The following is a 25,575-nucleotide window of genomic DNA, read 5'->3' on the forward strand; positions in this document are numbered from 1 at the left end:
ACCGGCAGAGCCACCCAGGCATCGCTTTTATTTTTTATTTTTTTAAAAACAACTACAGATCTTCTTTCAGAGCACTGGACATGTGGTTATATAACCCTCATCTGTCATGCCCAGAGCATTTTTTATTCAAAATAAAATAATGGGCAACTTCAGTGATGTGTGGATAGCTCCTTAACCCTCCAGGTTCTAAGTACAGCATACCATGATCATCCTTTACTTTCTTGCCCTAAGGAAATGAAAATCCGTATTAACAGACAGATCTCTGGTCTCTGAATTTTTTGAGATAACGAGGAACATTACTTCTTTTAACCCACACCATTTTTATCAGATCTTCGTCAGATTAATATATCATCTGATCGATAAGAACATCAGTAACTTAAATAAATCCACGCTACACTCATTCATTCACTCAGCAAACATTTATTGAGTTTCATCAGTTCTGGGGTCCCGAGGTGAGCAAGACCAGTATGGTCACTACCCTTAAGCAGTTTGTGATTGAATCAGGAAGATTTTGAGAAAGCCAGTGTCTGAAAATTAATGAGGTAGTGCTGTAGTAGGGATTCAGGAAATCTTGTGGAGCAGCCTACCTGAACTGACCCCCAGGCTCAGAGAAGCTTCCCTAAGGAGCTCCTGGTTGGCCTGAATCTTAAAGGCTGAGTAAAAGTCAGAGTACTCGTACTATGAAATCCAAGTAGAGCAAATTTAATCTGGCCAGATGCTTCGTTTCTTCCAGCACACATTTTCAGACTTGCAACAACCACCCAGATACTAATTGTTACCATTGCCTCACTGCACGATGTCTTCAAATGGTTCCAGAGTGATCCACAGTGCCTGTGGCAGTCTCTCTGGTCCACTATCACTGGATGTTCATCTCTTACTTCTAGCAATTGAAGTGTGAGATTTTAATCTTTCTGATCTTTCCTTTTCTTTTTTATCATAATGTTAATGTTACCTAGATTTAACTTGATTGATTTTTGAGTCGGCCCTCAGATGACTTTTTAATCAATTAAATAACTGTACTAATCATGATGCTTTGTAAATAAGCACGTGTGTACTTTATTGTTTGTATTTATTGAAAATAAATTCCGAAGTTGGTCATCTGTGATTTGGGCAAATCATGAGTGATGGTATCAGTCTTTCCATTTATAAGATATGATGAATATAGCTATAATTTACCTACCAATGATTAAATATTTAACGTTTATGAAATCCTTATGTTTCCTTAGAAAAATACCATTATTGGGGGTACTGATATGATTTGCAAATTGTTAGTACCGATCACCGATAAATACAACCTCAGAAAAGATCACATTTTTATGCAAATCGTGTCCTGAACTTTCATTGCAGGTTTTTTTGGGGGGGGGCACGGACCCTCAAAGATACTTATTTTGTTTCCCCCCAGTTATGACCATCCCATTGTCAAAGGGCTGTGGTAGTAATTTGGCCTCTTCTGGTGAAAGCCTGAGAATGGAAATCCTTCTCTAAGGACCCAAGAATGGTTTGATTCAAGACTCCAACCTAGATGTTACCTCCATGAGGTTCCTTTGTCTCAAGAGAAACCAAGTCTGAAGAACTGTAGTCTGGCTGGAAGTTGGGTGGCCTTTTTGGAATGCTGCACAGAAGCTCGAATAAAAACGTGGTGTTTGTCTAGGTATACTGACACTACGTTTTTGAAGTCTGCAGTATGAAATTCCCATCTCATTTATTTTTAGCTTGAGCCTACTCTGCTAGTAAAAATAAGACTATTTTTGTACGTGCTGCTTCTAGTTCTTACATCCACATTTTTAAAAGAATTCACAGAAAACAGTCCATAATGATAACTGGGTGCAATGCCCAGATTGTTGCAGAATTGTTTTAAATAAATCTTCTTATGATGGCTGCATTTCAGCTCTACCACAGGGCTCAGCTCACATGATACCCCCCCCACCATACACACAAATGGGCTCATCATCTCTCACTTAAAGTACTTGACTTACTTAATTTGCGTATTTGTCCAGTGTGTGTATTCTGACTGTCCTTTATGCTTTGTCTGCGGCGCTAGATAAATATCTGGGATGACGGGCTCCCTTAAGAGGCGACGGACTGCTCTTTTAGGGAGTTGTGTGTTTCTATGGCAACTCCCTTTCTAAAACTTTGAATTTTATCCACATATATTTTACAGATACCAAAAACAAGCTTATGTTTAATTTAGAGAAGCTCTGAGTTTTGAAGAAAAGGAAACCGTAGCTCATCTGCCGATGTCAAGAGCACGTCCACTTTGTTTGAAGGCTGGTTGAAAAAAAAATGGTGATTTCTTCTTTGTGCCAGACACTTCACCAAAGACCAACATTCCGTTCAGATAACCTTTTATTGTCCGTTTTTCATGCTTCTTGGGGTAAAAGTCACACTGTATGATGCAATGTGATAAAACTAAAAAGGAACAAAGTAGCCAGTGTGTGTGTGTTTTGGGTCGTCTCTACCTCTGTCCCCTTCGTAGCAATGTACTTGACAATGCTGCTAGCTCCCTGAATTCCGTTGGCTTTCGCCATCCATTTCCTTTCCTCTGTGTTACTACAGTATGTATAGTCTCAGTTACAGCTACATCTGACCTAGAGAAAATAGGTTATGTCCCTATTTTGAAAGGAAGACCGTCTCCAGGGTTCACTGCTTTGTATTTGTTAGCAGTGGGATTTTGAAAGAGACGTCTGTGGGCTGTATTCCTGAATGATAAAATACATGGATACGGGCCATTTCCTAAGTTTGTAGATAATTCAAAGTCATTTGTGGAGACTGTGAGGTCTGTGTGTTTGAGTTTTACTTGGTTTTGCGTTGTCTGTGCTTTTAGGGTGTTTTGTTTCTTTTCTTACGCTTATGGTATTTTCACTTTTTTTTTTTTTTTTCAGTTTTCTTAAAATCAGATCGACTGTGTGGCTGGTGCATTTTGCTTTTTCCACATGTGTTAATTGTTCTGTGGCTTGTTTTGTTTACTGTTTTTGCAGACCTGATTTGCCACGGTCTGTGCCTCTCATTTTGCTAGACCACGTAGCTGATTTCCCAGTGGGAAAAGACTGCCTTTTCACCGGGTGATTAGTTATCTCATTTCAAAAGGGCCAACTTTCTCTGAGTTGACTTTGTCACACTTTGAATGTCTGCTTTGGAGGACAAGAATCCTTTAGTTAGATGTTCATCCATGTGGTAGAAGAAATGCCTGGTTAGTCACCATGGAAATTCTGAAGTACGTGAAGGGCAAAGGATGATTAATTAGACCATTTATACGCAGCTATTGAAAGACTCTGAGTTTGTTTATAATGATAAGAAACCAGAGCAAGAGGTAATATTTTTTGGCCCCCTAAGGAAGTGGTAGTGTTGTTTATTCCTCAAGCGTTTTTTCCTTTGCTGAGAGAGGACTCTGTGGCACTTTACCTTGAGTAATTTCTGTGTAATCTCTAGGTAAGTAAGCAAGCCACACCTCAAAAAGCACAGAAATAGACTGAATTTTGCAGTCTCACTTCTTGTTACCTCCCCAAAGCTGTGAGGTCAGGGCCAGGGTAAAGTTGCCCCTCAGTGGGGTCCCTCAATTCACTGTGCTTCTGGGTCTTCCTGTACCCCCTAATTCAAGCATCCTGTCTTATCACCAGGAACACCAGGAACCCCTGTCAAGGTCCCTGATGCCAATAAAACCCTATCTCAGTCACAGACTCCCTCTACACATCCTTTTCCCCGCCCCGCCTCTTTCATGAATTCCTTCTTTTCCCAATCAGTTACAACTAGATGGTTTCATCTTCCAACCGAGGTTCCAGGTCCGCGTGCCTTGCCTCCCCAGCCTCATGCCCAGCCTTTCTTCCGGTGGTGTACTCTTACCTGAAGTGACCAGAAATACTCGTTTTGAAAAGACAGGGACTGTCCATTTGACATTCTCAGGGCATCTGTGCACTGGGACATTTTAGAGCCCAGTTTCGTGTCAAGCATGATCTGGGCAAAAAGGTCTAAGATTTTAAAAGTTTAGAAACATGAATTGGTTACGATTTTCTTCCATCATAGAGTCTGGCTCAGGCGAGCTGCTTCACCTTCCTTTTGCTCCCCTCTTACCCTCCCTCTGTGGATGGTTTTTGGAGGTGCCCATAGTCCCTCCTTCCACTTGGCCACTCCCTTTGCTCCCAGGTCTGAGATGTTTCTCCATCCCTCACCCCCGTAGCTGCAGGGTCCCTGCTGTGGGGCCTCCTCCTCTCCCCCCTCATTAACTCAGGTCCCCTGTTCTGCTCTCAAGGCACACCATGTATGTTTTCAGCATAGCACATAACGGCAGTTGCTGTTTTTTCGTTATTTTTGTGACTATTTCATTAATGCCTGTCTCGCCCGTTAGCCTCTGAACTCATACGGGCAGGTAGTTCCTTTTTTTTCCCATGTTTCCAGTGAGTGACCATCTACAGTTTATCTCTGGGGCCCACTGATAGCCATTAACCCCTTTCTTGCCAGCACAGCCCTGATCTGGCTGAAGTGTCTACTTGCTTTCAGCTTCTTTAGGGCAGCCGGCCCAAGCCTCCACCCCCGTTCTTGATCCAGGGAGGGAATTTTTGGGTAGTCTAAGCAAATCAAAGTAGACAGAAAGATGACAAGAGCCTGGGTCCCTAATAATGCTGCAGAAGTGTTTTAATAAACCAGTCCTGGGACAGTCCTACCTCCAGGCACACTCTTATTTGTTTAGATCAATTCAGTTTTCTGTTCCTGAAAATATCCTGAAACAGAATTCCACGAAGGAATGAACACATGAATCAATGACTGACTTAATCTCTCATGGCCCTTTGTAATTCGGTTTTCTCTCTCTTCATCTCTATAAAGTGTTGGGCCGCTGGTAAAGATGCTGACCAGTACTGAACCCAATGCTGGAATCCCAAATAGCTCCTCTGTGTTTTGAAAGTTGTTTCCTTCTACTCAACGCCCCATCCTCTGAACTTGAACTAACATTCTTCTTCACCTCTCACCTTTTGGCTCTGCACTTTGTTCATAACTTTTTGGGGCAAGCTCTTCTCTGAGGAGGTTGAGAGTCAGATTAAGTCATACCCAGCAATTTCCTGTTTGTGAGCCGTGAAGCTCTTGAAGACTGCGGGCAGGTTTGACAGAACCTGTAGGTGTTTTCAGACGCTGAGCTGATTCATCCCCTTTGCTTGCTAAGGCCCCCACAGCTACCATACATGACTTCTCTCTGGATACAGCACAGTTTGTCTTTGTGTGCGGAGAAAATTCTCAAGACCTGCCCACTGCACGCATTCTATGTCTTTTCTGCGTTTGGGGGAGTCCTGTTTTAGATCCCTCCTCCATGGCTATGGAATAGTTTCTCTTACTGTAAGAGGGGAGTTTTATTTGTTTCTGAGCTTTTTATTTTTTTTTTTTTGCTCAGGCAAAACTTCAAATGATTCCTACACATCTAGGCTCTGTGTCTGCTGCCTTCATTTTTCATAGACCTCCACCAAAACGAAGACACACAGGATCTTAAATAAATACCATCGGATGTGCCTACTTGTTTGGTACAGAGATGCCAGAGTTCTCTAATTATTTACTTGAGCTCCCAGCACTTTGGCCGTGAAGACCAGACAATCACGTCTTTCTCTAAAACTCTCTCTGGTAATAAACCACAGGAGGTAGGCAGCTAGTTAAGCAATCTTTGAGAGTAATACATTTAGCCATACCATGTGAAAAAAGTACTGAATTTGAACTTGCTTTCTTAAACCAAGCTAGGTTTAAACCAAGCTTTGACCCACCACCCTGGACAAGGAACACGCTCTCCAAGGTTCAGAAAATAATCTTACGTGCCTCAAAGTACAGTGAGATACCGTGAAAGCATTTCTTATGCTCAGGGAGGTGCCACACGAAAGTATTAATATTATAAAGCTACCAGAGACAAACCCTCTGGGCTGTCTTTTCCCACTGCTCTGTATTTAGCTCAGTGTCCCTCCTTCTACCCAAAGATACACAAGAGCAGGTCATCAGTTTGGACCCACATATGCTGGGATCCATCCCCCAGAACCTTTAGAATGAATCACCTCCTTCTTCTGATAGCAGAACTGCCCCCAACTGCATTTGAATTTTTTTAACTTTGGTGATTTCTATTGAAAAATATATACTCTTTGTACTTAGCAATGAGGCGCTTCATTGTTATCTGAGAAAGGGGCTTTATTCAGTATTGACAGCTCATCCATGTCTTGTTCTGATGCGTCAGCCAACACTCTTGCACACTCAGTGTGTGCCACACATTGTTCTAGTGCAGGGGATACATCTGTGAACAAAACATACAGAAATTCCTGCCCTTGTGGACCTTATAGCCTAGTGGGGGAGGACAGAAAATAAGCACTAAACAAATAAGTGAATTACAGTGTGTTAAAAGATGAAAATGGCTTTCATAGAAGAAAAAAGTAGAACAAGGTAAGAGGAATGTCAGTTCAGGGATGGGGAGAGGTTGCCGTTTTCAATTAGGTGGTCAGAGCAGACCTCCTGTATTTCTAGTCTGTTGCAGTGTTGTAATGATTTCATATTGCGTGAATCATCTGCATAAATTAAAGATTGCTGAAGTGACTGCGGCTCAGCTGCAGGCTGAACCCGAGTACCAAATGCGTGAGAAAGCAGGGCAAGGTGCACGAGTCCCTGTCTGGCATTCTCAGGTTATCTATTCTTAGTTTAGTTTCCTTTCCCAAAAATAGTATTTATTTTATATAGTCTTCAAATGGAGCATGTCTCTGACACCTACTGCCATGTGTTTATAGTTAAATATAACTAACTGTCTTTCTTCTAAGACCAAGAGGTTCATCCAAAATGTTTCCCTTTAAAAGTCCTGAGAGGGCTCCCCTCGTTGGCTTTCCAGCCCATAACAATGATGGATTTTGCAACCCTCCTGGTCCAGCCATGTGGAAAAACCTAATGTTGTGGGTAATTTTCCCCTTTAAACACGTGTTTTGTGTTTTGGTAGTGCTGTTTGGGGCTTTTGTGTCTTAGGCATGGAGTTTATTATATCCATATAAATTACAGATCATAGACAACCCTTCCCAGAACAGCCCTCTATGTATGATCTCCTCGTGCAGTGCCCCTTTTCCATATGTCTGCCGTGTGCCTGAGGCATAGATGGGCTTCCTGCAAGTTCTGCGGGTTTTGTATGCATGTACCCTTTTCCTGCCGGCTCATCTGTCCTCCCCTTTTCTGCATGTTGCCTTTGTTTTCTCCCTGAAGTAGCTGAGCCTGTGAGAGGAGCTGGCATGGCTTTCCCATTGTCTGAGCCTATACAGTAAAGGCTCTCAGTGGGTGTCTCTCCATGGGCAGAACCATGTCAGAATAACCCTTGTTTTGCCTCCTGTCCAGAACGGACTAGGACGGTGCTATTTGAAAGGTAGTCTGGAGCTAGGGCCAGGAGAATGAACACATTGTAAGCATTGGCAGATGTCTTTTCTTTCTTCACTTATCATTCTCTGTCACTCAGTAGATTCAAAGTGTGGTGATCCACAGGAACAAGGTTAGAGCACTTGGAGAGAAGGTCCTCCCGAGGGGATGGGCAGCTACTCTGGCTCCCAGCGAGGTCTTCAGGCTCCAAAACTTCACTCATTATTCTCAACTGTGTAGCACACATATCACTTCCTAGGGTAGGGTTACCTTGAGCAAGTCCCATACTCTCATTAGGCCCTCATTAGGGAGATTAGTCTCCAAATGACCTTCAACATTGCTTCCACTTCTAATGATCTAATGTTCTTAAAGACAAGATTTACTGCCTTTCTCCTAAAAGATGATTTTTTTTTTTTCACGTGGTTGGGCTCTTCCACTTCTATACCCTTTATCCTCATCTAATTGTCCCCCGTGAGTTCATTTTATACCTTTCATTGTCACCCCTCCTCTGTATGCTTTCTAACTCACATTCTCCCGACTTGTAGCACATTTCTTCCCCTGGAACCGATGATTGTACTCTGCAAATAGCTCTGGTTATTTCCTCCTGCACTCCCACCTGAACTACAGCTTTTGCACTGGAATCTCTGAGCGAGGAGGTGGGCTGTTGGGAAAAACATGCTGTAGCCCAGAGTCTCTATTTTAAAAGAGACAGAGAATGGAATTGTATATTCTTTCTAGGCCATATAGCAACCAATGACCATAATCAAAATAGATCAATATCCAAGCAATAAAAAAGGCAGGCTATGTGAATTTTCTCATACTATGAATCCTAACACAAAAGCAGTTACAACACTTTAAACATAAATTGCATGGTTTGTACCCTGATTTTCTTCAGTTGTCAAACTTGAGGTGGAAAATATATGCCAGTTGTTAAGAAAGCATTATTTTCTCTAAATTCTATAACATGAAGGGTATGTTAGTTTTCATTTACTGAGTGGCTTGTGCCTGGGAATTTTGAAATGATAGATTCAGGGGCACTTAGGGGGGCTCAGTTGGTTGAGTGTCCAACTCTTGGTTTCATCTCAGATCGTGATCTTGGGGTCATGAGATTGAACCCCTCATGGGGCTCTGCACTCTGTGGGGAGTCTGCTTCTCTTCCTCTCCCCTCTGCCCCTCCCCCAGCTCATGCGGCTCGCTCTCTCTCAAATAAATAAATACATCTTTAAAAACAATTTTTTAAAAGAAATGATAGATTTTTCTATGGTATAATGATAAAGTTCCACAATAAGAATATCAACATGGAAAGATATTGGTATTAGTTTTGATGAATGATAACAGTGGCCGTCTAGTTTAGAACAACTCTTACATTTTAAAGATAAATTTTGTGTCAGGTTGCTATTCACTTAATTGCCACAATCTAAAATTTCTCTGTTAGTATTTCTTTTCTAATTGTTACCAGTAGGATAAACATTGTTCTTTGGATACATTGTATAATTTACTTCAGAACAATGAAATGAAGATCTAGTATCAAAATAATCTCAAATTGTAGGAATTGTATCCCTACTGCTTATTTATTTGGATATAACTTACCCAAGAAGATCTTACATAATTTATTTCAAAGAGTAGATACCTAGAATTAGGATTATTCCTGTTTAATTAGAAAAGAATCTTTATCTTAGAGGTAAAATGGCTTGCCTCAAAGTCACATGAGGAATGAGCGACTAGAACCAGAAGTCACTTCTTCAGCACATGATTCACACCTTTGATTATGAACTGATACCAGTATTTTATGTGAAAGTGCATGCTCCAGAAAATTATATTATTTTATATATACCTGTAATAAATATGCCTGTCATTCAGAGAATATTGAAACTAATTCCTCCATCTTTATATGGGAGCATACTTAATGATGTATGTGTCGGTGAGGTTCCATTTTATTTTTAAAGACTTCCAAGAAGGAAGATTTCATGACTTCCCTCATTAATCCACTCTAGTTTAATTAGATTTGACGCCAGAGCACTCTTATCTAACTTAAATCTCTCATGCTGTAGCTTAAGTCTATTTTTTCTCATACTGCCTAGGATATTAAAAGCAACTAATCACCATTATTCATACTAATATTCATAAAGTCCTCCATATATTTGAAATGTGAGTACTGCAACTGACAGTAAGCATAACTCTCAAATATCAGTATAATTTAAAATAGAGAAGAGGGACCAGATTATAATAACTGTAGATGACATAGTAATATTTAGTTTTGATGAATGAATAATACTGTTAACTAATATGACTTCAGTAGACTAAATGAAAAGCATTCATCTATTAACTCATTCCCTTAAATATTTATTAGGCACCAAATTTGATATTGTGCTGTGTTCAGAAGTACAAAAATGGATGCATCATGAAGCTGAGAAAATTTCAGTGTAAGGGGTTTTTAAAAAGTAGAACTTACTAGGTATATTTCTCAGAAATGTAAAGATAGGAGAGCTTAATCTTAAAGAGATAACTCTTTGTCCCATCTAATGTCTGTATGGTATTTATAACCACCTCTGGGGGTGGGGCTGAAAAAATAGTCTAATTGTTAGAACATTGCTGTTTATTTTTACAGTTGCCCTATTACTCAAACCTGTAATAGGCATCAAAATTCTACTATGTGTGGTCTCTAAGCCCTTCACCTGGAAGCCCCTTCATTTGGGTGTTAATGTAGAAGAATGTGTGTATTTGGACATGTGCAAGCATCATCCAGCATAGGACTAAAAGGGGTTTATCACTAGAAATAAATTACAGTCTTACAGCATGAAAATGATATGCCTGGGAATGCAGAACACAGGGTTACCTTCTGCCTCCTTTCTTTATCATAGACAGCAGAGGTGGAAAGGAGAAAGATTTATTCTGAAGCCATTGGATGCTGACCAAGCAATTTGTAATAGATGAAATGCTGATGTATTGCTGCAAAGAAAATAATGGTGTTCTTGCTAAAATGCCATTAGTAACTTTATTGTTTAAAGTGCAAATTACATTCAGCAATTTTTTAGTCCCCTTTAGAGGTGAAGTTGAAGTAATTCAATGTAGGCTTTGAGCACAAAAAGGACAAAGTAATTAGCAAGTCATAAAGGAACTCATTCACCAAGGTTGGCTGATATTTGAATTCTCTGAACTATAAAGACTGAAAAAAAAGACACTCACAAAGTACAAGATGACACAAGTATTTGTTTAAAACAGAAGAGTTCTAAGAAAGCTGATAGTGGAACACTCTGCAGAGTTAAGGATACACCTTCTGTTGGTGCCCACTATATGTGCAAAACATTGTGTTAGTCACCAAAGGGAGAAAAAAAAAAAAACTGAAAAACACAGTCCCTACCCTTAGGGACCTTGCTGTTTGATGACAGAAGTGAGGTAATTCCAAACTAATGAAAATACATAACCAGAATAGATCAGAATTTTAAGGAAGGTACACATGACATGGTTCCAAAGGGAAAAGATGACATCTGGAAGATACCATTTGCAGTCAGTTTTTAAAGATGCCTACGAGGGGTGCCTGGGTGGCCCAGTCAGTTGAGCACCTGCCTTCGGCTCAGGTCACAATCCCAGGATCCTGGGATCAAATCCTGAATAGGGCTTCCTGCTCAGTGGAGAGCCTGCTTCTCCCTCTGCCTGCCACTCTGTCTACTTGTGCTCTCTATCTCTCTGTCAAATAAATAAATAAAATCTTAAAAAAAAAAAAAAAGATGCCTAAGATTTCAGTAGCCATGATTTGGGTTATAAAGCAGTTCCAGACTGAAGGAATGCCCACTTGTGCTGATGAACATTGAGCAGGCTCTTTGACGCATAAGTTGTCACAGGGTGACCATAATGCCAGTGTGCCTAGGATCATCCCTGGTTTCGCCTGTTGTCCAGTCTAATTACTAATAGCACTTGCTGCCACTCTTAAAAGTATCCCAGTTAGGAGTACCCGAGTAGCTCAGTCAGCTAACCGTCTATCCTCCTTCCTTCGTCCTCCCTTCCGTAGGGTTAGACCTACAACTTACTCTACCCGTTTTCCCGGTCCACTCCGGCTTCCTTCTCCAAGAAACCTCTTGCATGTCTAATCCCAAGGTAGTATCTGCTTCCCAGCAGACCTGAACTAAAGCAGTGGCCCTAGTTATTAAGTGCTAGATATTATATAAGGATAAGATGAGAAAGAAAAAAAATTGGAACCATATTGTAGGCAACTTTGAAAGCCGCTTTGAAGAATTTGAGTATAATTTAGTGGACTCCATTGAGGGTTTATCTGCTACAAAACAAAATTTTTCAGTATTTGATCCTGCTGATGTTGGAGAAGGATGATTGAAATAGACCAGGTAAGAGGGTAGAGCAGTTGTCCGGGAAGAACCTAAATGAGTATATAACATCTATGATGACAGACTCTACCAGGGCACAAAACCATGGGAGGCAATGAGTATGGGAGGAAAAGTCCATGGGTTTAATATGGTGTGGGAGAGAGGAATCAGAGATCATTTAATCACTCTGTGCCTCAGTTTCCTCATCTATGTTATGGGAACAGTAACAAGCCCGACATCTCTCGTGGAATCATAGTGAGTAGTAAATGAGCTAATAAATTTAAAATGTTTGGAACCTTGCCTGGTACCTAAGAACTCAGGAAGTGTTTCTGAGTTGGCCCATTGCTCTGTGGCAGGGTTGCTTGGTGGCACTTTCTGCAGCTGTGGAAATATTTTATATCTGTGCTGTCCAGTACCATAGCTACTAACCAAATGAGGCTACTGAGCACCTGTAATGTGGCTAGTGTGACCAAGAAACTCAATGTTTAACTTCATTTAATTTAAATTTGAATAGTCACATGTGGCTCGTAGCTACCATTTACAAGTTCGCCAAAGCTAAGAGTACTGACGAACTAACATGCAGAGGGTTGCAACATGATATTCCTTTATTCCAAAAAAGCCGCTTTTATTAATATTATTTACTTTTTTTAAAAAAGATTTTATTTATTTGTCAGAGAGAGAGAGAGAGAGCGCGCGCGCACAAACAAGCAGGCAGAGGTGGAAAGAGAAGTAGGCTCCCTGCCGAGCATGGAGCCTGATGCGGGACTTTTGATCCCAGGACCCTGGGATCATGACCTGAGCTGAAGGCAGCAGCTTAACCGCCTGAGCCACCCAGGCGTCCCGATATGATTTACTTTTAACTAAGTCTGGAGGCTTGGTTGCTGATCACTATACCAGGAATAACTGTGGAGAAGGCTCTGGCCCTAATTAGACCCTTCTGAGATGCTCAGAGCAATAAGAAAAGGATGAGAAGACCTGTTGTTTCCACTAACCATGTGATGAGAAAAGTACATTAGGACTTGAAGGAGAGTGATCATGTCTTGGTTCCTGCAAATAGCTAATCAGTGTTTAAGATCTCCCATTTAATAGAATCTGTAGTCCATCTCCCAGGCCAAAAGAGAGAAGGCATCGCAGTGCCTGCTGTTATGTTCTTTTCCACATAATAGCCAGGCTAGCGCTGCTGTTATATAAGGTCATCACTAAGGCTGTGACTGCAGGCTCCTGGTAGTTCAAGGACAGCACTAATGGGAACTCTGAGGGATATATTGGAAGGAAAGGAGCACGAGTTTCTTGATATCTGTAAGGGCAGGCTTAAAAGACATTCAGGTGTCTATGTATCCAGAAATAGGATTTTTGAAAACCACTCTCTTTCTATCTCGTTGCCATGGTCAGGGGGAGCTGGCCTTTTTGCCATGAATATGAATATATCACTTTGAATGGTAGTTTGTGAGGGTCTTGCTGTGGCCATCCCCCATATAGCTAACTTACCAACTGAGACTATGATGCAATTTCACCTGCCGTTGCCTTAGTTACTAAGTAGTGCGAATAGGGACACCTGGGTAGCTCAGTCGGTTAAGTTTCCGACTCTTGATTTTGGCTCAGGTCGTGACCTCAGGGTTGTGAGATGGAGCCCTGCATCAGGCTGCATCATGCAGCCTCCTTAACATTCTTTCTCTCCCTCTCCCTCCCCACCTCCGCTTACATGCACAGGCACTCCAATGGGGAAGGACTTGGGAATTCATCCTGAGAGCAAACTAAATATAGCTCTGTTATTTGCTACATCTATGACCAGTCCAAGCTGTTTGTACTTCAGTGTCCTGATCTGTAAAATAGGATTTTCTGAGTTATTTAGAGGATTACATGAATTAACATGAGCATTTACATGGAGGTGCTGAAAAATGTTAGTTCCCTGCTCCCTACAATATCTCCTAATTTCCTTAATTTTCCATTCATTATTGTTCCAAAACTGAACATCTCCTGGAACTCCCAACTCTTCTTGAATACCTCGCACTCCCAAATCATACATACTTCTGTTGTATTTACCTACTCAGCCCTAAGGAGCAACCTTCAGCAACCTGTTTTCCCTCTCTTGCTGTGACTGCCTTAATTCCTTTTCTGAACATTTCTGAGGTCAGAACCTTCCTGTTCTGTATGTATATTTGATTTCTCATCTGTCGAATTAAGGTGGTGACTCAGGGAGCTCATGGTGCCGATAGCCCTGGCATTTGATAGGTTTCTGTACACAAGACCATTCCCCGATTTTATTCCTTTTAAAAAGCTTTTTACTGGTTTTTCTCTTTACCAAAAAATACTGTATTTCTATTAAAGATATTTTCAAAAAGAAGCATATAAGAAAAAAAATTAAAGCACTCATAATATTGTCACCCCTACCGTGTGTATCCTGAATAAATCTTACATGCCTAAGTGGGAACTGGGGGGGGGGGGCGGTGTAAAACAATAACTCAGTCATTACACTCCCACTTAAATGTTGCAATTTCTTGAATGGTTTCTTGTCACTAAACGTTCCTCTACAGCATCATTTCAAATGTCTGTCTGGAATGCCACATCTGGATGTATTCTGATTTATCACTGGGCATCGAGATTTTTTCTGCTTTTTTCCACGATTATAAACAAGGCAGAAGATTATAAAGAGAGCAGCAAATAGCATCCTCACACATAGAACGTTTCACACATCCTTGAAATGGAATTATCAGACCAAAGGGATGAACATTTTTAAAGTTTTTGGTACCTTATTGTCAAATTACTCTCCTGGAAGGATGAATCTATTTATCTCCTCCCCTCGGGGCACATGAAGCTTTGAACACCTGGTTCCCAATGGGATTAGTAGTCCTACTTGGGGGGATAAAAATGAAAGGAAAAGAGGCGGGCGGTGGGGGGATGGTACTTTTCTCTACTCATGTGGGGATCCAGGTCCAATTTTCCTGTGTTTTTAAAATCTCCTTGAATAGGGTGTCTTCCTGGCTCATGTCGGATTCTTCTTATTTATAGGCTACACTGGCTTCCTCTGCCTCTTCTAAATTAGCACCTTTAAATCAATGTACTGTTTCTCGGAAGTATTGACCCTCTGGGAAGAACCTTTTCTGCACCTCTGCCTCATCAAACTGGAGAATCTCATCTGTGTGTCTTTCTTTAATCTCATCCCATTTTGCAACAATATTTTCTCTTTTCTCGGTTATTGGCCTTTTGATTTAATGCTTTAATTTGGCACGTAGGTTCTTTGTATCGCCATTCTGGATAATTCATGCCATTCTCGATGGAATATTCCATTAAAAATTTTTTGAAATACTGTTTTGTGAAGGATGTCTTACAGACTCCAAGGATTAACCATTCCACTTATTTTACAGCAACGAAAAGATGAAAAAGCTGAGCCCTTGTAGTAACTACGTGGCTCGATTCTTAGAATCCCAAGTGCTCAGGAGAAAATGGCCATGTCTGTCCTTCCCAAAAGGATGAGGACGAGCACCAATTGTCCCTTTTTCGAACTGACCGGCTGGGACATAGGTTGTTGCTTCAGTAGGTTGCTCAGGCCCCGTTTCATGATTTTTTTTTTTTAGGGCTGTGAATACATCTGCTCCTTCCCGGAAGAGTCTGTGGGTCTGTGGGAAGAGGCATGCGGAGACGCACATGCTCCCTCTGGACAATGAAGGGGGAAACGAACGGCTCTCTCCGTGTCCTGTTTCAGCAGCTTGTGGGGAGGCTTATGGTACAGTGATGTGACAAGCTGTGAACAGCAGATCAGAGAAAAAAAACGTGAGGTAATTTAATTCAGGAGCTTGGTGAGAGGACAGCTGAAGAGCAAGGAGCAGGGACATGGCAGAGAAAGGGCATGTGAGCGATGGGATAAATTATGAAATAGCATTCTGAGGACAGGGTGAAAAGGGTGCTTCCTCATTTCTCTGGCAGTTTGGGTCAATTTCCTACCCTCACATGCTTTGCAAAAAGGGAAATAATTTATTTTTATTACTGCCCCATTCTTGTTACGGCAATTTTTAATATCACAGAAAGCATGCCACCCATTTCTATGTAAGGGACGAACTTCCTCTTTTTTCTGGGTTTGGTATTTACTATTTCAGCCATACTCTACCCTTTCTGGAAAAATTCTTTTTTTGTTGTTGTTTTTTTCTTTTCCTTTTAAAGACATAGTAGAGGTGTGAGACTGGGAACAGGCTGTGGTGTGTTTGCTTTGACTTCTCTCTTTTGAAAGAAGGACTTTTTATTTCTTCCACTGTCATTGACTTTGAGTCTTGAAATTTTTAAATCTTCATTCCCAAAACACTTTTTTGAACACATTTTGTACATCATTCCTTACTGTTCACCCTCAGATTATAAGACAAGTGGTAACCTGAACACGATCCCATCTTCTGATAAATCTCAATGTAGTATCCCTCCCAGGTGCTTAAAAAACAACAAAGAGAACACAAAACCAGTTTACCTGGAAATAGTCAAGTATTTAATTTCTCAAGTTGGAATAATTTATCTAATAATTTTTCAGTTTTCTGTTTCTTTCTGTGTTGAGACCACTTGCCTCTTTAAATATCAGTAGCCTTCTAGTTTCGAGCAAGATCTTAGAAGTGTTGACCATCAGCTTTGGAACATGGGGTAGTGAAAGCCATTTTAGACACTTATGTCTAGATGTCTCATTCTAGAAAACTTTCACACCATGTCAGTGACAGCATCAGTACCTCGGTGTAAAACATCAACTTGAGTGCTTGAGGGCAGATACCATTGGAAGACAAGGATCACCCATTCCCCCTCCCTGCCAACACACAGAGTCCTCACCTGAGTCAGTAAATATGGTGTAGTGGTGAACACAGCGTTATAGCCTCACTCTGTGTTTCTGTAGGTCCTTGGTAATTTATACATACTGTTTCCAGCATAGTAAAAAAAAATTTTTTTTAAAGATTTTATTTATTTATCAGAGAGAGAGATGGGGAGAGAGCTAGCACAGGCAGACAGAATGGCAGGCAGAGGCAGAGGGAGAAGCAGGCTCCCTGCTGAGCAAGGAGCCCGATGTGGGACTCGATCCCAGGACGCTGGGATCATGACCTGAGCCGAAGGCAGCTGCTTAACCAACTGAGCCACTCAGGCATCCCCAGCATAGTAAAATTTAACCTCAAAATCACTGCCCCTAAATTTAATCTTTTTTTAAAAAAAGATTTTATTTATTTGACAGAGAGAGAGAAATCACAAGTAGGCAGAGAGGCAGGCAGAGAGAGAAAGAGGAGGAAGCAGGCTCCCCACTGAGCAGAGAGCCCCACGTGGAGCTCAATCCCAGGATCCTAGGATCATGACCTGAGCTGAAGGCAGAGGCTTTAACCCACTGAGCTACCCAGGAACCCCCCCCCCTAAATTTAATCTTTTAAAAAAGTCGTTTTGGCATTCTCTTCCTGGGTGCCTAAGTCTAGAATATAATGTAAAAGTTCATTTTTTTTTTTTTAAAGATTTTATTTATTTATTTATTTGACAGACAGATCATAAGTAGGCAGAGAGGCAGGCAGAGAGAGGGTGGGGGAAGCAGGCTCCCTGCTGAGCAGAGAGCCCGTTGTGGAACTTGATCCCAGGACCCTGAGATCATGACCTTAGCCAAAGGCAGAGGCTTTAACCCACTGAGCCACCCAGGCGCTCCAGTAAAACTTCATGTTTAAAGCAAAGTTTTAACTTCAAACTCTTATTCAGGTATTATTTGTTCCTGGTTCCACAGGTGAAAATTTGTTAGAAGTCAAAGTTTCTAGAAAAGGCCATAAAATGGCTTAGCCAGTTGCTCAAGGATACTGTAATTTTCTACCTATTTCTCTTCAGCTGCCTTTTACACCCTATCTTTTTTTTTTTTTTTTTTTTCCTTGCTTAAACCCATCTGTTTCCCTTTCTATGCAAATCCATTGTGTCCTTTGGGAAGATGATACCCTCTTTCTTGGGGTTACCATTCCTTGCATGGATCAAAAGGTCCAGATTAGTCAGAGGGAGACTTATTGATGAAGTCATGTATTTTAATATGAATGATTTTACTTAAAGTCCTGGCACATCAGTCATATTTAGGAGAATGTCACTCTCTGCTGTTTTTAAAGGCTGTATCTGAAGAAAGAGATCTTCTAGGGCCCTTCAGCCTTGTCAAGCATATTTCTATCATTTTGAGGGAGTTCCGATTGTGTTTCAAGTGTCTTGCCCTTAAGTTTTTTGTGTGAACTAGTTTTGTAAAAAGCTGACTGTGTGCTAGTTCTTAAACACTTTTTCTCTCCACTCCCCAGCCACCACATCTTCCTAAGTTTATCTCCTAATGCTTTCTATCACCCAAGCACTTAAACAAGATTGCAGACATTTTCATCTAAGCTAGTAGCTGTTAATTACCTATCTTTGTCTGTGTTTTAGCACTTAATACTATTTTGACAGGGGTTGCATACTCTGTCTTTCTGGAATTTTTTAAGTGCTCTTATGAGTAATTTGAGAAATTCCAAGTATAGAGTAGATGAGCTGTTCTTTCCCTTGCTGTCTTTTTTATTTTATTTTAGAAACATTTAAAGAGGACCCACTGTGTGTCAGGAAGCATGCTCTTGTCACTCCCACATACACTGTCTGATTTAATCTCTTCTTCCTCTGAATCTGCAGCTTGAATCACCACCATAACCTCAGTGTGTGCTGGGTTTGGGATGGGGGTTGGGGGAGCCCTTGAGGGAGCAGCGGAGAGAGGTTGTGAGCTTTTTGTGGAATGCCCATTTCTATGGGTGATTCCGTCTACAAGAGTGTGCTAGTCTCGTCTTTCTTTGTAGGCTGGTAAAAATTCTGGCTGGTTACTGGCAGCCGCACTTGAAATGATAGCTCTCTGGGAAGTTTCAACATGGGTTTGTTTCTGTTTCTTTTCAAAAGCCTGTGTTTGCTCACCTGCATTGTAGGTGAATAGAAGACTCAGCTCACCAAATGGAGCGTGTCAGGAAGCATTACTGATTTATTTGCCGGGCTTCTTGAGTATTTGTAGGAAATTGATTTTATTACTTTCCTCAGTGGAGCTTATTCACCTAGTCAGCATTTAAATCTCTCAGGCCTGTCATTCCAGAACAGCGGCATCCCCCTAACCTGAGGAGTGAAACCTGTCTCAGTGCGGCAGGCTCAGCCCGGATCTCCCTTTCCTGGCCAGCACTGCTTTCCTCCTTTGGGGCTAGACCCACATTTGCTGTGCCTTACTTACCTTAGGGATAACTGTTGCTCCCTTCCGGCTCTCCTCTTGGCACCCAAATTTTCATTTTTCTCTCCTTCCTTCCTCCCTTCGCTCCTTCCTGCCTACCTACCTACCTACCTCCCCCCAGCCCTTCCACAAACATTTATTGAGTGCCTAGTGAATACTTAGCATTGTACAAAGTCTAGGAATCCAGAACTAAAAGCACAGACCTTTCTTTGTGTTGTACACAAGTGAAAAAAATATTTTTCCCCCAAAGGCAAGCCACAGGCATATATATTTTTTTTTTTTTTGATGAAGGGGAAAATATCTTTAGATGAATCATCTCCAGATTTCCAAATAGAATTGCTCACAAAGCCATTATAGGGGAATATTTGCTAGCATGAAGATTTTTGGAGACATCATTCATCAAGCCAATATTTACTGTTTCGTGTGCCAAGCTCTTTGCCAAACACAAAAAATACACAGGTGGAGGAGACATGGTCCCTTTTTCTCCAAAGACTCACTTTGTGCAGAGGAGAGAGTTGTATGAAGTGTGTGTTAAATCCATAGCATATCACTATGGGCATGCTGGTGAGTGAGAGATCATGCACCTCGAGAAAGGTGGGGACAGAGGTTCTTGTTCACTGCTGTATCTGAAGTGCCTGAAGCAGTGCCAGACACACAGTAGGCTCTTTGTAAGTATTTGTTGATAACTAGTGGTGTTAGCCTTCAGTCAGGGCCTATTAAAGGGAGTGACATTTCAGCTGTTCAATAAAGGATGGAAAAAAACACTGTTAGGAAGAGAAGCACCTTGTAGACAGTGTGAGCAAAGGCAGAGGACGTGACGGTCCCTGGGGACGCGCAGGAGCAGCATCAGAATGCTGCAGAGGGAAGTGTTGGTGAGATGATTCCAAGAGGCACAGGGGGTCCAGATGGTGAAAAGGTTGAAGGCTTCGGGCTTTTTCCTACTGGTCAACAGGGCAGGGAGATGTCAGTCGTTCTTTGAGCTGTGACATTATATCAGATCTAGGTTGAGAAGGACCCTCTGGCTGCCCTGTCCTATGTAGGATGTCCTTTCAAGTAGGGAGAAACTGGGGAGGGTTGGGGAGGGGTCCCACCACAGTAGGCTGTGTGAGAAGAAACTGGAGGGAATGGTTGGTCCATGTCAAAGATGAGGCCCGCAGGAGGCAAGGATGACCGCCGCTTGCAGAGGATTCACATTCCCCCATGTAGTAGCTGTGCAAACCTGTGCAAGTCACTTCATTTCCCAGGCCTCGGTTTCTGCATCTGTAAAATAGATGCAGTTGGGTGTACCTGGTGGGGTTGTTGTGACAACTGACTGCGCACTGGGTGTGGCCCCCTGGCGTGTTACAATGACCAGCATTTGTCGAACTCACACCAAGTGCTTTACACGTATGGACTTACCACTTAAGCCTCACAACAGCCTAGTGAAATAGAAACTGTTACCATCCTTATTTCCCAGATGAGGAGTCGGAGGCACAGAGAGAGTAGGTCTCCTGGCCAGGGTAGCACAGCTGAGAACGGGCAGAGGTGGAATGTGAATCAGACGGGCCGGCCGCCGAGGCTGCCTGCTTCGCTGCAGCTCCACCACTTCGGGGCTACTCACTGGTATTATCCTTCCTCGCCCCATCTCAGTCTTACTCCCTAGCCCCCTGGCCGTCAGAACTTTGTGGGGAGTAGGAGAGAAGGGGTGACCTTTCTGATTATCTCTCCTCACATAAAACTGACCTGTCCCTGTCACTGACTCATTCCTTCTGGACTGTCTCCAGGCATGGAAACGAATCTGATAAATGAGTCTGCTGTGAAGCGGGGTGGGGGGAGCCGTAGATGAATGAGTTACCTTCCAGAAAACACATCTACATTTTAACTAACTTGCAGCTCACTGTCACCCCAAAGAGTGACAAATTTGGGGCTTTAGAGAATTGTTTTTGAGCTGAAATCACACCCCATGGCTGGCTTAGCCTATCTCTGCTCATGCCCTGTGTGTTATTTATATAATGCTTCTTCCTTTGCTTCTGTTTTATTGTTAATACTATTCTCCAATTTTGGCATTCTCATTCATTGAGGAAACTTTAGAACATAAAGAGAGACAAACAGAAGAAAGTTTAAGTCTCCCAGAGTAATCTCCTTACCAGCAGTAACCACTGCAGAGATCTTATTATAGAGATCGCTCTCTTACTCTTTTTTTTTTCTCTGTATATACATGAAATACATCTGAATATAAGGTAAGAAAGGGATTTTGTTTGGGCCCATACTACCTATTATAAAAATGAGTGTCATCTTATGATCAAATCCATAGAAATTTTCTCCGATTATGGGTGTTCTCTCTGTAATTTTATTTTGAACAACAAAGTACTATTTGGGCAGACTCATTATTCTGAAATCACCTCAGTCAGTAAAAGTTTAGGTCCTTGTAGAAAGAAGTCACCTGATGGAATTGCTCTAAAAATAGATGGTAAAAGCCAACAGAAATTTAGCCATTCTATTTGAAAGCATGACCTCACACCCCAGGTTGGACACCATCAAGAACAAGTCTTTTTAAAGAGCACTTTTTCATGTCTGTTGGCCATTTGGATGTCTTCTTTGAAGAAATGTCTGTTCATCTCTTCTGCCCATTTCTTGACTAGATTATTTGGTTTTGGGGTGTTGAGTTTAAGAAGTTCTTTAGAGATCTTGGATACCAGCCCCTTATCTGTAATGTCATTTGCAAATATCTTCTCCCATAAAAACAACACCGTTAGTAGTAGCCTAGTGAAGATCATCTACAGATCAAATCATAACACCAGCTTTCTTAATGTGATGCAAATGGTTATTTCTCACTTGGGATCAACTTTCCAATGACAACATCACATACAAAGTCAGAGATTCTGTCTCAGGCACAGGTGTTAAGTGACTCAAAATGGATTCTAACAATGATGAAGACATTGGAGATGAATGTGAAACATCTGGATAAAATTCTTTTGCAAGATATGATTTCAAAACATTTACAAATTAGTCTGTTATTTTGTATAAGTGTAGTATGAAATATGAATATGAAGTAAATATCATAAGATAGTTATTTCTTCACATTCCTGAGGGTTTATAAACTCAAATTAGCAAAACTGTTTTTTTGTTTTTGTACTCTTGTTAGTAAAATAGGAGATATTTTATTTGAGAGGACCTTAATTCAGGTGTGCGTGGTAATATAGGTATTTTGGGGTGCTTTGGCTCAGGTCATGATCCCAGGGTCCTGGGATTGAGCCCCGCATCATGCTCCCTGCTCAGCAAAAAGCCTGCCTCTCCCTCTCCCACTCCCCCTGCTTGAGTTCCCTCTCTCACTGTGTTCCCTCTCTTGCTATGTCTCTCTCTGTCAAATAAGCAAATAAAACCTTTAAAAATGATAATAATAATAATAATAATATAGGTACTTTGCTTTTTAAATAAAAAAACAGGGTCACACTATATTTTTGTTTTGTAATCTGTTTTTTATACTTGATAGAATTACGACTTTTCCATGACTTAATTTTCTTAACCACATCATTTGCAATTGCTACATTAGAATGAATGCACCAGCAATTACTTAACCAGTCCTCTTTTTTTTTTTTTTCAAGATTTTATTTATTTATTTGATAGAGAGAGAAAGATCACAAGTAGGCAGAGAGGCAGGCAGAGAGAGGGGAGGAAGCAGACACCCTGCTGAGCAGAGAGACTGATGCGATGCGGGGCTCGACCCCAGGACCCTGAGATCATGACCTGAGCCGAAGGCAGAGGCTTAACCCACTGAGCCACCCGGGCACCCCCATTCCTCTTTTACTAGGTATTGAAGAGGTTTGTTTCCCACTTACTGTTTTAAATAACTTTGATGAATGTCTGCATGGATATGTCTCGGGGTATATCCATGGCTATTTTCTTAAGTTAAATTTCTAGAAATAGATTGGCTGGGTTGGAGCCTTGCAGAATTTTAAGGTATTTAATATAAATTTCCAGATTGGACCAATCAGTAATACTTTCCTCACATCTTAGGGAATTATTCAATTATTGTCCCCTTGCGGCAGTGTCTTAATTAATTCTGGGTAACTCAAGATCATTTTATTGCTGTCCAGGATGTTTGTTCTGTCTCCCTCCTTCCTCATGCTTCATGCTATTGGATTAGTATTAAATACAGGTTAGAGGGTTTTATGGCTGTTGCGTTGTCCAAACCTATTGATTGAAAATGTTTGCTACCCCTGGGCTCAGTGAGGTGTCTCTGTAGCAATGTATGATAAATTATCCCTTCCCTGTGAATGACATTAAATCATTTGAAGACATTTCTGAGTCTATGACATAAAAAATCTGTAAGATTTTTCTTAAATTCCATAGAATACTGTTACAATACTTCACTACGATAGTGCTTTTTATGTTTCTATCTGCTGTGTGTGTTGCTAATCTCCACGTTATACGGCCTTGGTAAATAAGGAAGCTTGCAAAGCCTTCATTATGTCAGAGAGACTGCCTGTCAGTCACCAAAAAGCCTGCTTTTCCTTGCTCACCAATTAACAGACTCCCTTGTATAGTAGATTTGCTGGTGGGAAAGCTACTTGCTGCTAGCTAAAAAGCATGTTCCCTAGGCTCCCTGCCCATGTGGTTATATCACAGCCAATGAGATGTACAGAGAAGTGTGTGTATGTGTGTGCGTGTGTGTGTGTGTGTGTGTGTGTGTGTATGTGTTTTCCAGGAAGTCTCAAAAGGGAAGGGCCACACCATTCTTCACCCCTCCCTCCATCTTATCCCCTGGAACATAAGTGTGATGGCTGGAACACCAGCACCATTTTGGATTTAGAGGAAGAAGACCACATAATAGGACTGATAGAAAACGGAAAAAAGCCTTGGTCCTGATGAAAGAGAAACATTCATACAACCCTAGACTGCTTGCCTCTAACTTCTTTAATATGAAGGAGAAATAAATTTTGTTATTTAAGTCTCTGTTTCGGGGATCTCTATTACTTGAAGTCTAGCTTGATCCTGTCCGAAACAACAATCTTACCAATTTTATGGCCTCCTGTCTTCCTGTGTTCTTTCCTACATTCATTTTTTTCCCCTCTGTCATTAACTAAAAGTGATTTCTTCACAGATTCAGAGGATCCTCATGAATGTGAAGGTGTGAAGGTACAGCAGGTGGTGTTCATGGAGAAAATAAGGATATCATCAGAACACTGTTGGGTGGCTCAGTGGGTTAAGCCTCTACCTTCAGCTCAGGTCATGGTCTCAGGATCTTGGGATCGAGCCCCGCATCGGGCTCTCTGCTCATCAGGGAGCCTGCTTCCCTCTCTCTCTGCCTGCTTCTCTGCCTACTTGTGATCTTTCAAATAAATAAATAAAACCTTTAAAAAAAAAAAAAAAGAACACTGTCACACGATGCCGTTTCTCATGTTCATTTACAAATTCTCTTGGAGACCTGTTGGTTTCTTGAGTCTCCCTTCCCTTCTCCCCTCCCCTCTGGCTCCCGGGGCGGGGTTGTGGGGGGAGCACAGGGAGGTTCATACACAGAACTAATAGCAAACTCCGCTCTGTGAGAAAGTGAGCCGGGCAGCGCATCCTGGAGCACGAGGCAGCCGTTTGTAAGGGCCCGCCCCCACAGGGCGAGCCAGAGCATCTTCACGGGACCCGTCACCATGGACGGGAACAAGCTGCAGGCTGCATTTCTCTACCTTCACCCTCACTTTTTTTTTTTTCCTCACGGTAGTTGTGAGTATTTGTTAGGTTTATTCAGCTCTCTCACCAAATGGTTCAAGGCACACAGCATTTGACGTGAAACATTAAATGTTACAAAACTGAATCATGAGCAGTTTGGCAAGGAATAAATTAGAGGACAGAGAGAATGAGGGGAGGAAGGATATTAACAGCAGACAGTTCCAGATGTCGGCCATGGACATAGACAATGGCTGCCATTAGACTTTTTTTAATCTGGTGATTAGCAATAAAGGCTTTTGGTGTCTCTTTTTCAATGAGGTCACCTTAAAAGCAGACAGGGAATGAGAGTGGACGTATCCTGTCTATTCACCCTGTTCAAGTGTGTGTAGGGGAAGCTTATGGTGCAGAAGGGAAAAAATTCCTGCAAAATGCAAACCTGCCCCCTCTTCTGGCTCATCCTACTTGAAGTTGGCACGATTCACTTTACCCCACCATTCATTCTTCCCACCCTCACTTTCTGATTTCTAAAACATGTGGTGTATCAATTAATACAGACACTGAAGTGGGTTACGGGCATTGTGTTTATATGTCTTACTTCAGCTTGTATGTTTCATTTGTTGATAGGGTTATTGAGGTTATGATTTAGTGGCAAGGGGTTGGAGCTAGAGGGGTGAACCTAAGAAATGCTTCCTTCTAATATGTTCTAGCTCCTAGGAAGTGTCCTCTAGTGTATTTAATGAATTCACCTCAATTATTCATATTGGCATGAAGTCTCCAAACTATGGTAGCGGTTTTTCAAGGATTTTTCAAGGGAAAGACTTATATAGATCTTTTTTTTTTTTTTTTACCCCTGCCCATTATTATACTTGTTTGTATGTCCCTGGTGAGTTAGACTGACTCTCACCACCCCATTCATGTCTGTTTCTCCCATTTGTCTCTTTGATTAAATCTGGAATGAGCCTTTGGTTATAAGAAAGCATATCCTGGGCTTCATTGCATATGTATATATGCCATATGAATAGACATCGTAACATCATAGAGTATTACAGCTGGAGAATCAAAGAAAGCATC

At 41.5% G+C, this 25,575-nt stretch overlaps 1 protein-coding gene and 1 long non-coding RNA gene across 12 annotated transcripts in view; both read left to right on the forward strand.

The window, feature by feature from the left end:
* BACH2 (BTB domain and CNC homolog 2) overlaps window positions 1–25,575 on the forward strand; it is a 358,349-nt gene that overhangs the window by 134,836 nt on the left and 197,938 nt on the right. The gene's annotated exons all lie outside the window — the stretch shown is intronic.
* Window positions 356–2,424, forward strand: LOC309864797. Its single transcript, XR_014311769.1, has 2 exons — window positions 356–894; window positions 2,162–2,424. It is a non-coding gene; the product is annotated as an uncharacterized lncRNA (long non-coding RNA).

Source organism: Mustela nivalis, assembly GCF_964662115.1.
Source record: "Mustela nivalis genome assembly, chromosome: 5".
In the NCBI taxonomy this organism is placed as follows: Eukaryota; Metazoa; Chordata; class Mammalia; order Carnivora; family Mustelidae; genus Mustela; species Mustela nivalis.